This window comes from Hyperolius riggenbachi, chromosome 3, assembly GCF_040937935.1.
Source record: "Hyperolius riggenbachi isolate aHypRig1 chromosome 3, aHypRig1.pri, whole genome shotgun sequence".
Taxonomy (NCBI): Eukaryota; Metazoa; Chordata; class Amphibia; order Anura; family Hyperoliidae; genus Hyperolius; species Hyperolius riggenbachi.
Window position 1 is genome coordinate 27,928,373 of NC_090648.1, and position 18,378 is coordinate 27,946,750.

The 18,378-nt window shown below is 47.1% G+C and overlaps 1 long non-coding RNA gene across 1 annotated transcript; it reads right to left on the minus strand.

The window, feature by feature from the left end:
• Nucleotides 1–1,281: 1,281 nt before the first annotated feature.
• Nucleotides 1,282–17,235, minus strand: LOC137560893 (uncharacterized). The gene is made up of 3 exons (XR_011029841.1): nucleotides 17,179–17,235; nucleotides 13,812–13,918; nucleotides 1,282–1,818 (listed from the first exon to the last, which is right to left on the minus strand). It is a non-coding gene; the product is annotated as an uncharacterized lncRNA (long non-coding RNA).
• Nucleotides 17,236–18,378: the final 1,143 nt, after the last annotated feature.

Genomic DNA, 18,378 nt, shown 5'->3' on the forward strand with positions numbered 1-18,378 from the left:
CTCAGATCCGTACATAGTTGCATGGTGGACTGCGTTTTGGAGGCATTATTAAGGTATTTACAAATGCCACACCAAACAGATAGCTTTTCAGTTTGGACTTAATAATCCTGTAAAATGAAAACAAAAAATGCGATAATTACCTCAGGAGGGAAAAGACTCGGGATCCTAAAGAGGAACTGTCACGAAAATCTTAAAATTTAAAACACATACAAATAAGGAGTACTGTAAATTTCTCCCAGAGTAAAATGAGCCATACATTACTTTTCTCCTATGCTGCTGTCACTCACAGTAGGTAGTAGAAATCTGACATTACAGACAGGTTTTGGACTAGTCCATCTCTCCATAGGGGATTCTCAGCAAGGCTTTTATTCTTTATAAAGATATTCCCTAAAAATGATTTATACAAAGATGCTGGCCAGCCTCCCTGCTAACCGAACATTTTTTGGGCAGTTGAACGGAGCAACTACCATTCACTAAGTGCTTTCAAAAATAAAGAAAACCCTCAGCACCCCCCATGAGAAGATGGGCTAGTCCAAAATCTGTTAGTAATGTCAGATTTCTACTGCTTACTGTAAGTGACAGCAACATAGGAGAAAAGTAATTTATGGCTCATTTTACTCTGGAAGAAACGTACTTCTTATTTGTATGCGTTAACATGTATTTCAAATTTTAAGATCTTCGCAACAGAGGTCCTTAAAAGGACACTTAAGTCAAACCAAAAAAATGAGTTTTACTCACCTAGGGCTTCCAATAGCCCCTTGCAGCTGTCCGGTACCCTCGCCGTCTCCCTCCGATCCTCCTGGCCCCGCCGGCAGCCACTTCCTGTTTCGGTGACAGGAGCTGACAGGCTGGGGAAGGGAGTGATTCTTCGCGTTCCCAGACACATTAGCACCCTCTATGATGCTATATGGTATATGATATATGCTATAGCAGCATAGATGGCGCTATTGTGGCCAGGAACGCGAAGAATCACTCGCGTCCCCAGCCTGTCAGCTCCTGTCAACGAAACAGGAAGTGGCTGCCGGCGGAGCCAGGAGGATCGGAGGGAGACGGTGAGGGCACCGGACAGCTGCAGGGGGCTATTGGAAGCCCCAGGTGAGTAAAACTCATTTTTTTTGTTTGACTTTAGTGTCCCTTTAAAGAGGCTTCCTTCTTCCTCCTCCAAAGCCCCATTCCACACCGGGACCCCTAAAGAGTGGTCGTTAAACCCCCCCCCCCCCAGTGCACTAGCACCGTTGTGATCGCCCCCCAGCAGAAATACCCAAACCTGATCAGGTCTTTGCTGCTGTGCAGTTACGTGAACCCGCTCCGGCTCAGATTTTTAATGGAGAACGCCAAGCGGATGTGCTAGTGTGCCTACGTGAGCTTCTGGAAAGTGATGTCAAACTCTTTTTCGGAGGCTGCCAGCACTGGAATGGGTCTGTTGAGGATGCTGGGGGAAGCCTCTTTAAGATATAGAAGGTTCCCTCTCACAAGGCACTTTTTTTTTCACTACAGGTTCACTTTAAATTGCAGTATATTCAGTAAAGTTCCTCTTAAATGCTTAATAAATTACTATTGTAATGGCACTGTTAGAGAACTGCAAAAATTATAATATTGCAATAATAATAATACTGCATACTGCAATAATACTAATACAACAATAACAAAAACAAGAAGAAGAAAAAGAAGGCTAAATGTCTTAACAGAGAAAGAAGTCCCGGAAAAGCAGTGACTGCAACATTTATCGCAGGAACATTTTCCACACTTCGGTTCATCCTTTGTCCTCTCATCTGTTGGGGGCATCTCCGGCTCAGCCGATTGGCGCAGGCATTCATCCTGCGGAAAACAAAAAAGATAACCGCCACAATTTACTAAGCTTATTTGCTGTCTTTAAAGGGGCACTACAGCATATTTTGGCTACTGAGATAACCCTAGTAGCATGGTTGTATTAGTGAGAGAAACACATATTAGGCAGTGTATCTGGTTACAAATGCCAGCTGGATAGGATCATTTATAGCACCTCTTATAGATCCTGGCGTCATTAGAAAGTGACCTTCTCCTCTGTTCAGCTGTAATCTATTTCTATCCTCTCCATGTGTGTGTAAGACTAGCTTGTTGCCGACCACGTCACACCAATGGGCACGGCGGTGGCGGAAGCCCCAGGACCGCCTAACGCCGATTGGCGTAAAGTCCTTCGGGCTCGTTTTGCAGGCGATCGCGCACTCTGTTGCGCACGCATCTCCGCTTAGTAGGCGGAGCTCTGCTCCGCCTTCAACCTCCCAGCAGCAATCACCACTCGGAGACTGTTAGATGGCAAAACCGCCATCTAATTAGCTTGTACAGCGCTGCGATTAACAGCAGCTCTGTACTGGGGACAGCCGTGTGACATGGCTGTCCCCTCCAGAGGCTCAGGGGGGATCTGGCTGAAGCTTATGACAGCTGATCACAGTGACAGGCTGGCGGGGGGAGGGAGGGGCCACTGAGAAATTAAAAAAAATATATACAGTTTTATTTAAAAAATAAAACAGATATATAAAACAGATAAATATTTACCTCAAGAAAATAAACACTGGGGGAGCGATCAGACCCCACCACCAACAGTGAGCTCTGTTGGTGAGGAGAAAAGGGGGGGGGGGGGATCACTTGTGTGCTGAGTTGTATGGCCCTGCAGTGAGCCCTTAAAGCTGCAGTGACCCTTATTGTGAAAAATGGTCTGGTCTTTAGGGGGGTTTAACACTGCGATCCTCAAGTGGTTAATGTTTGGTCTGAAGGCTGGCTCCTCAGCAGCAAGTAGTATGAATAGCTCAGGTAAATACAGTACACAGGAAGCTGCTTGTTTATTTACCTAAGTTATCCGTACTACATACTGACTGCATGCTGTTAGTGTAAACACAGAACAAAAATGCTGCCCGTGTAATCTCTGCACCTGATGCAAACGTTTCACGTGACACGAAACGGCCGTCGCTCTCCGCCATCCTCACCCGCCACCCACCTCCTCCACCACCACCGCTATGCATGGGTCATGTGATTAGAAGACTTATGTAAGAGATCCGATGTGATGGAATGTCACTGCTGAAAATAAACACGCACATCAAAGGACGGAAGGTGCACGTTTTTTCTTCTACTAATCCAAAGATTTACTTTTCCTTTCTCTGTGACATGACGGAGCACACGTCCTCAAGGGGATTGACAGCAAGGATCAAGGCAGAGGTGGTGAGAGTTTTTTGCTTTTTATTCCTTCCACTGCATATTTTGAATAGGAGTGCTGCACCATACTCTTTCTTTTCCTCTGTGAACCAGCAAACGTTTCACCTTGCTTCATGAGAGAACCGGTCCTGTGTGTTAGTGATGGGCGAACACCTGGATGTTCGGGTTCGGGAAAGTTCGCCGAACATGGCCGAGATGTTCGGCATGTTCGGGCCGAACCCCGAACTTCCCGAACATCCCGCTTTTGGGGGCCCTATGGGGTCGCAGGCATAAGGGGGGAGCATGCCCCGATCGCGGGGGGGGTCGGAAATTCCCCCCACCCCCTCCGCTAGCGCTCCCCCCTCTGCCCGCTTCCCCATACAAAAGTTTAAGCAAAGTACCTGTAGTGGATGGCCTGGCAGTGGCACTGTGGAGTGAGGAGGAGGAGTCCGGAGAGTGACGCGTTGAGGGAGGCCGGGCAGCGGGCGTGAGGTCAGAGAAAGGGCGGAAGTACCACAAGGGTACTACCGCTGAACCACCCGCTGCCCGGCCTCCCTCAACGCGTCACTCTCCGGACTCCTCCTCCTCACTCCACAGTGCCACTGCCAGGCCATCCACTATTACAGGTACTTTCCTTAAACTTTTGTATGGGGAAGCGGGCAGAGGGGGGAGCGCTAGCGGAGGGGGTGGGGGGAATTTCCGACCCCCCCCCCCCCCCCCGCGATCGGGGCATGCTCCCCCCTTATGCCTGCGACCCCATAGGGGGGCCGTATTCGGCCGAACAGGGCCCTGTTCGGCCGGGCATTGAGTAGTTCGGGCGAACCCGAACAGTTTGGCCGAACACCACCAGGTGTTCGGCCGAACTCGGACATCACCCAAACAGGGTGATGTTCTGCAGAACCCGAACAGTGGCGAACACTGTTCGCCCAACACTACTGTGTGTGTGTATGTACATTTTTCTGCTGCTTAGTGAATACTATAGCAGGAGATCATTTTTCATCTTCTCTTAGGGCTTGTTCTTCTCCTCTTAAGGGGCCCATACACCTAACGATTTTCCCGCCGATATACAGCCGTTCCAATCACAGTGATCGAAATGGCTGTGAAATCGCCGCGCACACCGCTGACAGAACGATCGATTTCTGCCCGAAATCGATCATTCCCGTCGATTCCTGTCACCCCATCCGTGCGTAAGATTTTCCTCGGTCGCCGGCGGGTCGGGAGTGCGTCGTTAGCGGCGTTCGAATGCCCGACGACTGACGGAAACAGCGGGTATACATTACTTGCTCCGGCTGGCGCAAGTCCCCTGGTCTCTGCGGTCTTCTTCTCCGCTCTGGGCCTTTCCTGCTACACAGAACTTCCTGTCCCGGCAGGAAGTTTAACCTATTTTGGTTCCTGGACGTAGTTTCTACGTCCAGGAACCATGCGCGCTACCGCGCGCTCCCGCGGCCAATCGCGCGCGTGCACGCGCACTCCCGGCCACGAATTCGGTAGCCAGGGAATCAATGTATTGGGCTACGGAGCCCGATCATTGATTCCTCTCCCCCGCTGAAAAAGCGACAGCTTCTCTCAGAAGCTGCGCCTTTTCTGGCCGTTCCCTTCCCGATGCGCCACTCTAAGCGTGTGTTACGCTTAGAGTGACGTCATGTAAACAAACTCATGGCCGCCATCTTGTGGCCAAAAAGTAATACTACACCTGTAAAAAATAATAATTTAAAATTAACATACATTTACACTATAAATGTTTACCTCCCACCCTCCCAAAACTACCCAAATAAAATGTTTACAATAAAAAAAAAAAACATTACAATAAAAAAAAAAAAAAAACATGTAAATATTTACCTAAGGGTCTAAACTTTTTAAATATCAATGTAAAGATGAAATATTTCTATATTTTTTTTATTTTAAACTTGTAAATAGTGATAGATGCAAAACGGAAAAAATGCACCTTTATTTCCAAATAAAATATTGTCGCCATACATTGTGATAGGGACATAATTTTAACAGTGTTATAACCGGGACATATGGGCAAATACAATACGAGAGTTTTAATTATGGAGGCATGTATTATTTTAAAACTATAATGGCTGAAAACTGAGAAATAATGAATTTTTTCCGTTTTTTCTTATTCTTCCTGTTAAAATGCATTTACAGTAAAGTGGCTCTTAGCAAAATGTACCCCCCAAAGAAAGCCTGATTGGTGGCGGAAAAAACAAGATATAGATCAGTGCATTGTGATAAGTAGTGATAAAGTTATAGGCTAATGAATGGGAAGTGAACATTTCTCACATGAAACCGACGGAACCTGAATGGGATAAACAGTAGAGCGCCCTCTACTGTTTAAACTTCCCCTGGACAGGAAGTTCAGTAGCCGGAGCCCGGAGCGAGAAGAAGACAGCAGAGACCAGGAGACTCGCGCCGGCCGGAGCAGGTAATGTATGCGGGGGGGGGGGGGGGGGGGTGGCAGCAGCGGCAGCTCCACAGACTGTGATTGGTTTTAGGCTGAAATCGATTTACAATCTGTTTGCAGTAAAGGGGGTCTACATGAAAAGGGCGCCGGTAAAAAAGGGCGCCTGGTGGAGCCCATATATACACCAACTTCGGCTACAAGAAAGGCGCCTGGTGTAGCCCATATAAACTTCGGCTACAAAAAAGACGCTTGGTGTAGCCCATATAAAAACTTCGGCTACAAAAAAAACATGGCGCCTGGTGTAGCCCATATAAAAACTTCGGCTACAAAAAAACTCCGGGATGTGTTACTTACTATTCCCCCTCCAGGCCGCCATGGATAGTGGAGGAATGAAATAATTCGGCTTACAGTGCTTGTAGCCCATATAAAAACTTCGGCTACAAAAAAAAAGTCAATAATATGGGCTACAGAGGGGCACCTTACTGTAGCCGAAAAAAATATGGGCTGCAAAGGGGACCCACTTGTAGCCTATATCAAAACTCGGGCGCCCTTTTCTACACCTTGTAGCCCATATTTCCCGAAATACCATTGATGTCTATGGCGGCGCCCTTTTCATACAGGCAGCTCGGGCACCCTTTTCAACCGATCCCAGTAAAGGTGGTAAAACGATCCCTCTCTGATCAGATTCGATCAGAGAGGGATCTATCTGTTGGTTGAATCTGATGGCAATGCTTTCTTCCTGGAGCGTGCCATGTGTAGAGTGGTGGATCAAACTGTAGAGGAGCGTGAACAGAAAGACGAAGAGTTGTGGGAACCAGAACCAGATTTTTTGTCAACACCTGTGGCAGCACAGAGGAGGGGGGAGGAGGAGGGGGAAGAGGAGTCAGAGGAGGAATGTGGCTTTGAGGATGAGATGGAATAACAACTGCAGCAGGCGTCACAGGGGGCTTGTGCTGCTCACCTTTCAGGTACCCGTGGTATTGTTCGTGGCTGGGGAAGGAGGATAACTTCCCTGACATCACTGAGGAAGAGGAGATGACTACTAGGTCAGCATCCAACCTTGTGCAGATGGGTTCTTTCATGCTGTCTAGCCTGTTGAGGAACCCCTGTATAAAAAGGTTCAAGGGGAATGACCTGCACTAGGTGGCAACGCTACTAGACCCTCAGTATAAGCACAAAGTGGCGGAGATGTTACCAAATTACTGGAAGGCTGAAAGGATGCAGCACTTGCACAACAATCTGGCAAGTATACTTTACAGTGCGTTTAAGGGTGATGTCACAGCAGGGCCGGCGCTACCATAGAGGCAAAGGAGGCAGCTGCCCCAGGGCCCCAGAGCTTGTAGGAGCCCCCAGTGGCTACAAGAGGAAAAAAAATTCAAATTGACCTTATAGTTTTTGAAATCGATTTTAAAGTTTTAAAGGAAAAAAAATACACATTTTAAAACCAGCCGATTTTAATGGTTAATAGCAAATCCACCTTAAATTCTAGAAACCCTAAATGTGCAGGATATGTTAAGGAGATCATTGGGAATAAGAGGAAAAAACAATTTTTCAAAAAGACCTTATAGTTTTTGAGAAAATCGATTTTAAAGTTTCGAAGGGAAAAAAGTATACTTTTAAATGCGGTAAATGTCACTTTTAGTACCTAACGGTAGTGTCATTTTACATGTATCAAAAGAAAGAGCAATACATTTCCTGACGGGGTTTCCAGGGGGTCCATACGCAGCCGCAGCACTTTGGCCGGGGATCGCTATGCAGCCGCAATATGGCTGTATGAAGATCCCTGGCATTTTTTTCCTATTTTCCCAATTTTTTTTATGTTTAGAGTGTGGGATTTTTTTTTTTTTTAATTATGTGGGGTCCCCCCTCCTGAAACTTTTTAACCCCTTGTCCCCCATGCAGGCTGGGGTAGCCAGAATGTGGAGTTTCGACCGATTGGAGCTTCAAACCCTGACTATACCAGCTGCAAAAAAGGTCCCTTAATGCCAATTTTTGCTCCGGGGAATCTGTTGGGGGGGCCCCCCAGGTTTATTTTGCCCTGGGGCCCCATTGTTGCTTAAACCGGCCCTGTGTCACAGCACAACAGAAAAAAAGGTGCCAGCAATCCTCCTTCTCCTCCTCCCATGTCCACGCAGGCCAAGACGATCTGATGGTGATGTTGAACATGCAGACTTTCTTTAGTGTAACACCTCGCCTCAGCCCTTATGGATCCACCCTCCACAAACACCTCAACCGGCAGGTAGCTGACTACCTGGCCTCTGAGTAGCGATGAACCCCTGAACTACTGGGTGCGCAGGTTTGACCTGTGGCCAGAGCTGTCACAATTTGCCATCGAACTTCTGGCTTGCCCCGCCTCAAGCGTCCTGTCAGAAAGGACCTTCAGCGCAGCAGGAGGCATTGTCACAGAGAAGTCGCCTAGAACAAAAAATTGTTCAGTACCTCACCTTATTAAAATGAATGAGGCATGGATCCCGGAGGGCTACTGCCCGCCCAAAGACAAAGTCAGTCCCCACACACGGCATCTCTGCCTGCACGCCATGTGACTGCTTGCCCGAAGACTAAGTCAGTCCCCACACAGCATCTCTGCCTGCAGGCCGCTTGACTGCCTTCTCTGCCACCACCAACAGGGTCCAGGACTCCAGGTGGATTCCCACTGCTAGCAGTGTCAGCTACCAAAAATAATAGTAATTTCTCTGGTGTGTGGACATGCCTAATTTTTCTGGCTGCACTGTGGCTGCAATAACAAAACAAAAGGCATGTACATGTTTCAATTCTCCTCCGTGATCATTACCTTGCCAGCTGCCTCGGTGAAGGGGCTTGCGTATCACAATGAAGCAATGACCTATATGAGTGTGTTGGGGGCACACCCAAGATAATAAGGTTGTTGCTTTATTGTGGACAGACCAAATTCGATCAGCTGGACAGTCACTGTTGTTCTGTCACTAAGCTACCTCAGCCCGACCATATGGGCTGGAAAACCGCCATGGCCTGCACTCTCGCCATGGTGTGCACCAGTCCAGCATGGCTGTCACTACACAAAGAGCTGTTTGCGGTGCGTTACGCAGTGAGTTTGGTGTGTCAGTGTGAAGCAGTACACTACTTACACTACCTGATTGATGTATACACACGCAAGATGTTTTAAAGCACTTTATGCCTCAAATTTAACAATGCAATGTGATTTCTGTCCTTTAGGGATCTTAACCCTACTCGGTGTCAAATATGTAATTTTCTGAGGGACTTTTGGCGTGTATCCCACTCCGCCATGCCCCCTCCAGGTGTTAGACCCCTTGAAAAAACTTTTCCATCACTTTTGTGGTCAGAAATAGTCCCTGTACGTTTTAAAATTCGCCTGCCCATTGAAGTCTATGGCGGTTCGCCCGGTTCGCGCAAACTCAAACGTTTGCGGAAGTTCACGTTCGCAGTTCGTGAACCCCAAATTTGAGGTTCGAGCCATCTCTAGTAATGATTTTCTATGACAGTGTTCACATGTAAGCGTCTCGCTCTTATTGGAATCTGTACCTGTCAGTCTTTCCAGTATGGGAGATTAATTGATTCATTTATAGATTGAATAAAAACAGACAGGGGCATAACTATCTCCCTCCGGGCCCCCCTGCAGAAATTATGAGCGCCCCCCCCCTCCACCTTGGGGCCCGCTCGGGACCGTTTTGGGGGGCTGGAGGGGTCGCAGCATGAGGGGAAAGCCATGCTGCACTTCAGCGGGGAGGGGGGGACAGTCCCCCCCCTCCCTTACCTCGGGCTTTCCCCTCTGCGCTTCCCTCCAGCATCAATACTATTGTGCATGCAGGCGGCGGGCAGCGGCAGTTACATACCTTCCGTGCGCTCCAGCGTGGATGTTTCTCCCTCTAGTGTCTGACGCGACTTCCTGTTTATACAGGAAGTTGCGTCAGAGGCTAAAGAGAGGAACTTCAGGGTCTGCAGGGGCTGCAGGCCCTATTGTTACGCCAGTGAAAACAGATATAATTGTTTCTTATATATAGAATATAAGCTACTAGGATTGTATGATTCATCATAGTGATTAATAAGTGTATTTTGATTTAAATAATATGCATACATGATGATCATAGCTATTTTTGTCGGATCAGCTGATTGGGCGCCCCGTGGCAGCAATGCTATGCTGCGCGGGGTGCGTAGTGGTAATTCGGAGCTGTGGCGGTTGCCAGACTCAGAATTACATCTCCCTCCAAGTTGTGACAACTCGGAGGGGGAATAGTATTTAACGCTGCCTCGGAGTTTAGCGGCAGCGGTGAGAGCCGTCATTCGTCTCTCACAGCGCCGAACTGAGTGGCGCCGAAACAATATGCACTCTATTTTTGTATGTTATCTTATGCTTGCTCAGCTTACTTGTGATTTATTGGTCTTAGCCTTTGATATTTATGGTCAGTTTGTATGAACCCACTAATATGATCTGATATTTCCTTCCTCTCCAAATCCCTCACCTTCCTCGCCCTCACAGAGACATGGCTCACCCCCTCTGACTGTACCGCAGCTGCTGCGCTCTCCTATGGGGGACTGCATCTCAGTCACACCCCCAGACCTGACAACAGATCTGGAGGAGGAGTGGGTCTGCTTCTCTCCGCACCCTGCACCTTCCGGGTCCTATCACCGTCACCTTCCCTGCACTTCTCATCCTTTGAGGCCCATGTAATCCGCCTGTACCAACCTCTCCCAGCCATCATTGCAGTCCTATACCACCCCCCATCTGCTCCAACTTCACTCTTCCTGGACAACCTGGCCTCCTGGCTCCCCCACATCCTGTCATCTGACCTCCCCACCATCATACTCGGGGATTTCAACTTACCTATCGATGAGCCTATCTCCACTGCTGCCAAGCAGCTACTCTCCCTCACCAAATCCCTTGGTCTCTCTCAGCACACAAATTCCTCCACCCACCGCGCTGGTCATACTCTTGACCTCATATTCTCAAAGTCCACCTCCCTCAGCAACCTGGACATTGCACCTTTCCCTATCTCTGACCATCACCTCCTCACCTTCACCATCTCCCCACCAACAACTTCTCTCCCCACCCCTCAGCCTGGTCGATGGCAGAGAGACCTACGTAATCTCAGCCCAAATGTCCTAGCAAGTCCCCTTCTCTCCCTCTCCTCCCACCTACTTACCCTAACATGCCCCAATGAAGCGGCTGCACATTATAACCTTGCCCTCTCATCTGCTTTAGATCAAGCTGCCCCCTCAATCTTCCGCCCTAACAAGCCCCCCAACCCCCAACCCTGGCACAACACCCACACACGTAACCTCAGGAAAGAAACTCGAGCAGCCGAACGGAAATGGAGGAAATCACATCTGAATTCTGACTTCCTAGATTACAAGGCCAAACTGTTACTCTTCCACACTGCCCTCTCTGAGGCTAAACAAAGGTACTTTGCAGCACTGATTGGAACCCAAGCTTCCAACCCTCGACAGCTTTTTGCTACCTTCAATTCCCTCCTCAACCCCACTCCTCCCCCTCCCAGCTCCTCCCTCTCAGCCAACGACTTTGCCAACCACTTCACCACTAAAATTGCAACAATACGCAATGAAATTTCCCTCCTCCATCCCTCCCTTCCCAATGCCTCTCAGGTTGTCCCCTTGCCTTCCCTCCCAGCTGCTCCCCTGTCTCATCCACCCCTCGCTTCTTTTGCTCCTGCCACCATCCATGAAGTCAGCCTGCTGCTAGTGGCTTCCCCCCCCCCCCACATCCTCTCCCTGTGATCCGGTACCTGTGAATATTCTTCGTCCCCACTTCCCTGACCTGGCCCCAGTCCTCACCTCCTTGTTCAATCTCTCCCTTTCCACAGGCATCTTTCCCAAAGCATTCAAACAGGCCACTGCACTTCCCCTGCTGAAAAAACCCTCACTCGACACATCCCTACCCTCAAACTACCGCCCAATCTCCCTCCTTCCCTATGCTTCTAAACTCCTCGAACGCCTAGTCCACCAGCGCATTACCCAATACATGAACACCAATACCCTACTTGACCCCCTACAGTCTGGATTCCGACCTGCACACTCAACTGAAACAGCCCTCGCCAAGGTGGTCAACGACCTTACCCTTGCCAGGGCCAAAGGCAGTTATTCCATCCTGCTCCTCCTTGACCTCTCTGCAGCATTTGACACTGTTGACCACTCCCTCCTGCTCCAATCACTACAGTCCATGGGCATCCATGGTCTTGCCTTGGCCTGGATCTTCTCCTACCTATCCAATCGCTCCTTCATCACTTCCTTCAATGGCTCCTCCTCAACCCCTGCCCCCCTCTCAGTTGGGGTCCCCCAGGGCTCTGTTCTAGGCCCCCTTCTTTTCTCCATATACACTTCCTCAATTGGCAAGCTAATCTCCTCCCTGGGCTTCAATTACCACCATTATGCAGATGACACTCAGATTTACCTCCATACCCCCCGATCTCTCATCCACCACCATAAACAAGGTCTCCTCGTGTCTCTCAGCAATTTCCTCCTGGATGTCAGCTAGGTTCCTAAAGCTTAACCTAGACAAAACTGAGCTCCTGATCTTTCCACCCCATGCTGCTGCACCCATCCCAGATTTCCACCTCACAATCGACAACACAACCATTGTCCCTACCTCCCAGGCCCGCTGTCTAGGTGTCACCTTGGACTCTGACCTCTCCTTCATCCCACACATCCAAAACATCACCAGAGCCTGCAATTTCCACCTCCGTAATATCTCCAAGATCCGCCCCTTCTTAACCCCGGACACGACCAAACTGCTCATCCATGCCCTCATCATCTCCCGCCTTGATTACTGTAATTCCCTCCTTTCTGGCCTCCCCCTGAAACGCACTGCCCCCCTTCAATCAGTGATGAACGCGGCTGCAAGACTCATCCATTCTTCGCACCGCTCTGCATCCACATCTCCCCTTTGTGAATCCCTGCACTGGCTCCCTATTCGTTTCAGGATAAGTTTCAAGATTCTATGCCTGGCGTATAAATCTGTGCACAAAACCGGCCTTACCTACATCTCGAAACTTGTTCACAAGTATACACCAGGTCGCCCCCTCCGTTCCTCCAACGACCTTCGCCTCACCACCCCACGCATTTCACACTCCCATGCCCGCCTGCAGGATTTCTCAAGAGCTGCCCCCACCCTCTGGAATGCCCTTCCACCACCCATCAGACTTGCTCCCTCTTTCAACACATTCAAGCAAGCCCTCAAAACCCACCTCTTTATGATGGCCTACCCACCTCCTACCACACAGTAACTCTCTAAGGAATATTTAACAGCCCCCCCTCTAGTGTTTCCACCCCTCCCTTTAGATTGTAAGCCTCTGGCAGGGTCCTCCACTCCCTAGTGTAATCTACAGGATCATGTGCTCCTGTCCTATGGCAGCCTGTACTTGTATTACTGGGCCTACCTAACCAGACCATATTGCATGATCATGTATTTTGTACAATTTGCATGTATAACTTTGTTCTATGTGTATAACCCTATGTATGTCATCCTTGTATCATTGTATATATTTATTGTCCAGCGCTGCGTAATATGTTGGCGCTTTATAAATACAATAAATAATAATAATAATAATAATATTTATTCTTATTAAATTATTTTTATCACATTGCTGTTCTAACTTTTATTTTCATACCAGTACCTTGAGAAATACTCAAATTTGAACTCAGAGTTGGACGTATGTTATAATAAGACTCTTCCCTCTTTATAGGAGCCTTACATTTTTATTCTATATATGTCCGGTTACAGTTTTACAACCGTTTCATAATTCGCCCCAAAATACTATTTTCTGAGCGCTTTGGCTCAGTGGAAGGTATAGGGAAATCGTAAACCGCTTGAAAAAGTGCTTTGTATAGCGACTTCCTGAGCACTTCACAACTGAAAAAGTGCCAAAAAGTACTGCCAAGCTTGCTTTGAACATGTTCTCAGTTTCTTATGGCTTAAAAGGCATTTTATTGACAAGGCATGCAAATATCACCTAGGAGAAAACTTAAAAGATAATTGAATAGGGGCCCACGTTTCAAAACCTTACAACAAAAAAAAAGATGTATGGCGGATAGTTATTAAAGGTTTGACTCAAATAAACTTTTGTAGGTTTGATGTCAGCAGATTTTCTTCATAACTAATATGGGACCACACCTCACTCGCTTGAGTGGCTTTTAATTATATTATTGATTAAATGAGTCATCTGTTAACGTGGTTAGTAGAAAGCATTTACTGCTTAAGGGTTCTTTTTTCTTTTTAGTTTCTAACCTGTGTACTGTTGTCCATCGTTGAAGGAGCAATACATAGTGGATCTGAGGTTTCAAGCTCTTGAGGTTGCATCTGGATGGCTGTGGAGCTATACATCTTCATGTTTCCTGAACAAGAAAAGGAGTGGTTTTAGGGCTGCATTGCAGTAACGTTGCTCTTGAAAGTGAACCTGAAGCAACAAAAAAACTTAGATACTCATCTATGTAGAGGGATGGCTCTAGATCCATAGAGCCTTCTAGGTCTACACCCCGTGATTTCACTGCTGTCCCATTGATTTTATTTGACTAGCAGGTTGAATACTTCTTCGGGACTCCTTGTGCAGGATATAAAAGAATCAGTGTCCAAGGTTGGGTCGGGATCTCCTTGCATAAAATTGTATCAAAGCTCTTTTAGTAAAACATAGCTCTTTATTAGAATCATTTAAAACAGGTTAAAGAGGAATGAATGGAAGAGGTAGGCTTGCCCCCATACTGAGGAGGACCTGATGGAGAACTGCAGAGGACAAGACGTCCTCCAATGGGCTCACAGCTATATGTGCTAAAGTGGCTGGGAATAACCATGCCTCGCCCCCATAGAAACACCAAAAGGGCGGCCAACCAGAAAGCGCTGTACACATGAGAGGAATTTGTATAAACACGGTCAAAAAAAATTGTGCAAACTACAGCGCTAATCTATAGCCTGCCCACTGTGTAACCCACGGACAGGCACATTCTCCCCCAGCAGAATCCCAACTAGGGTCACCAGCAAACAAGGAGCAGTTTGGGGAGCAAAAAGAAAAATGAAGTGAAGCCCCGCCTACAAAACAAAAATGAAGTCCTAGTGAATGGACACTATCAGAACTTTTGAAGTACGCACGTTCCCAACTACTTCCAAGAACGAGGAGATCTGCACTGCGCATGGACTGAACTATTCGGGTCATATAGAATGCCAAAGCGCTGATGATGAAATCCCAAAGGATGCAACACATTTCATTACAAGAGAGACTCCCAGTGCAGAGGATCACAACCTGCATATGCACTCAAATATAAAAGGCCTCTGATGATGGCAGAAGGCCGAAACTAGTCGGGGCAAGAGTGGGCAGCATCTGCAGACAGACCAGGTTGAAGGGAGTTAGTACCACACAGCTGGGAAGGGTGATACACCAGAGATGGTCCTAAGTGAATTGGGACCCTCATCAGGTGCGTGTATTTTTCTCTGAACTGGCTGCATTTTAACTTTCTAATAAAGTGGATCCTAGTGCCAATAAACACTGAGAGCATCCCTTTTCTATTTGCACAGAGTGCATATGCACAGGGCCGGTGCTACCATAGAGGCAATGGGGACAATTGCCCAAGGGACCCAGAGCCTGTAGTGGCCCCAAAAGGAGTCTCCCCCAACTTAATTGCTGCTCCCTGGGGCTTCTGCAAATTCTTCGGCAGCGTAGCATCTCACCCGTTCCAGTGGACAAGCTCCTCTGTCAATCTATGACTCCGTGCACGTCCATCTTCATCCACCACTGGCTTTATTTTCTCTGTGACCTGTGGTATGGTATTACATAATAACATGCTCAGAGGAGACGCGCCCCTGTAAGGATGAAGTCAGAAAGTGCACGGAGCCACGGACTCACAGAGGCACACGCCCACCAGAACAGGTAAGATAATACTCTGCCAAAGACTCTGCAGTGGCCCAGAGGAACACAGTTTAGTGGTGGTTGGAAGGGGGCAGCAGCTGGCTGAGGAGATCTGGGGGGGAAATTTGGCTGCTACAAAGGGCCCCTCATGCCACTTTCTGATTTGGTGGTGCCTGTCATGGGGCCCCATTGTTACTAGAGTCGGCCCTGCATATGCAGGTTGTGATCCTCTGCAATGGATGTCTCTCTTTGAGTGGAATGTGCTGCATCCTTTGGGATTCCATCCTCCACGCTGCTATATGATTTGATTACTGTGGAATAGAAGGACGTATCCAGCTGTGGCAGCGATGGTACGGTGGTTTATGTGAAGACCTCAGGTGGTATATTGAGGTGTTTTCATATTTTCTTTGAACCATTCGGGACCCAAGTGCTTCCAGAGCCTGTCAAGGAGTCTGGAAGCCCTAAACTTCGAATGGAAGACATCAGTGGAATGAGGTGACAGAGAAAGGGCTGGGGGAGCTCATGGGATCCACAGCCTTCCCTCTCCATAGGTGAGTATCTAACTCTTTTCATTCACTTTAGGTTTGCTTTAAAGAGAAACTGTCACGAAAATCTTAACATTTAAAACACTTTCAAATAAGAAGTTCATTTCTTCCAGAGTAAAATGAGCCATAAATTACCTTTCTCCTATGTTGCTGTCACTTACAGTAGGTAGTAGAAATCTGACATTACCAACAGATTTTGGGTTAGTCTATCTCTTCATGGGGGATTCTCAGCATGGCCATTATTCTTTATAAAGACATTCACTGAAAAAGATTTATACAATGATGCTGGCCAGCCTCCATGTTGGCTGCACAATTTTGGGCAGTTGGACAGAGCAACTGCCATTCACTAAGTGCTTTTAAAAATAAAGAAAACCCTGTGAACCCCTCAAGAGAAGATGGACTAGTCCGAAATCTGTCAGTATTGTCAGATTTCTACTACTTCCTGTAAGTGACAGCAACATAGGAGAGAAGTAATTTATTGCTCATTTTACTCTGGAAGAAACATACTTCTTATGTGTATATGTTTACAATTTTATTGATTTTCGCAACAAAGGTCCTTTAAAGGGGAACTGAAGAGAGAGGTATATGGAGGCTGTCCTGTTTATTTCCTTTTAATCAATACCAGTTGCCTGGCAGCCCTGCTGGTCTATTTCTCTGCAGTAGCATCTGAATAAAACCAGAAACAAGCATGCAGCTAGTCTTGTCAGATCAGACTTATAAGTCTGAACCACTGAAACACCTGATCTGCTGAATGCTTGTTCAGGGGCTATGGTTAATAGTATTAGAGGCAGAGGATCAGCAGGGCTGCCAGGCAACTGGTATTGATTAAAAGGAAATAAACAGGACAGCCTCCATATACCTCTCTCTTCAGTTCCCCTTTAAAGGACAACTGAAGTGAGAAGAATATGGAGACTGCCATATTTATTTTATTTTATACAATACCAGTTGCCTGGCAGCCCTGCTGATCTATTTGGCTGCAGTAATGTCTGAATCACACCAGAAACAAGCATGTGGTAAATCTTTTCAGATCGGACAATCATGTCAGAAACAGCTGATCTGCTGCATGCTTGTTCAGGGTCTATGGCTAAAAGCATTAGAGGCAGAGGATCAGCAGGACTGCCAGGTTACAGTTGTCCTTTAAGTATAAGTACAGTAACAAGAGCAGTGCTTGGATACACAGTGCAGCCAGTAATCTTGCATTAGGGACACTTACCTGCTTTTGCTCTCCAGGCAGAAGGGAGGGTAATCTGGGCACCAGGAAGGTTTGTGCTGAAAAATAACTTCTCTTCAGTCCCTTGATCTGTGTATATATAGTACTAATATGTATGCAGATAGCGGGCGGTGCCCAAGCACAACCTGTTTATGAGGCCTCACTAATAGCAGAGCTGTCATGTGTATTCTGTATTGATTGATCAGATTGGTTTTCCCCTCTTATGCAAATAATCCAAACACTGCAAAAGCCAAATTATTAATGGGAAAACCTCAGACTTGCAAATGCTGCATTTCTATGAGAGGCTTGTAATGGGGATTGGACATGGGACAGGGATCTCCATGGGAAGGAAAACTTGTACAAAATCCCACAGGAAGTAGAGAAAACCTTCACCAAAGTTCACACAGTCCACAATGGGGAACCAAGTCCCTCTTTCTTTACTCTTTCTGCCCCTCTTTAGCGTGTTGCTTGCAAATTTACACCAAAGTCAATCTCACATTCTCACATCCAAAATGCTATTTCCGATTTCGAGAAGATATTCCCGAAAACACATTGGGCTTGATTCAGAAAAGGGTGCTAAGTGTTAGCATGCCAGTGAAAAGCCACTTTTCATGTGTTAACATGCTTTGCACGTGCTAAGTAGTTAGCACATGCAAACTACTTAGCACCGTAGTTAGCACATGTAAACTACTTAGCACCGTAGTTAGCACATGTAAACTACTTAGCACCCTAGTTCTTTTTAAAAAATCAGTGGTTATTCAACAAAGAAAAGGAACATATGACAGAATATGCAGTGTAGCAGTGCGCCTCCTAACTTTTCCAACAGTAGCTTCAGCATCAATTATCACTGTGGAAGATGAGAGGTATTGTTAACAATAATATAATGATCGTCACATAATATATAGAGCTCAGATTGAATTTAAATTTCCAAATATTCTATCTTTTACAAGATCATAATTAGCAAGACCAGGGGTATCCAACCATGGAGCTTAGCACCCTAGTTAGCACGGTGCTAAGTAGTAGTTTGCATGTCCTAACTACGGTGCTAAGTAGTTTGCATGTGCTAACTACGGTGCTAAGTTTGCATGTGCTAACTACGGTGCTAAGTAGTTTGTATGTGCTAACTACTTAGCACCCTAGTTAGCACGCCCAAAGCCTTTAGGCGTGCTAACTGGGTTAGCACCGTTTACTTAATCGAGCCCA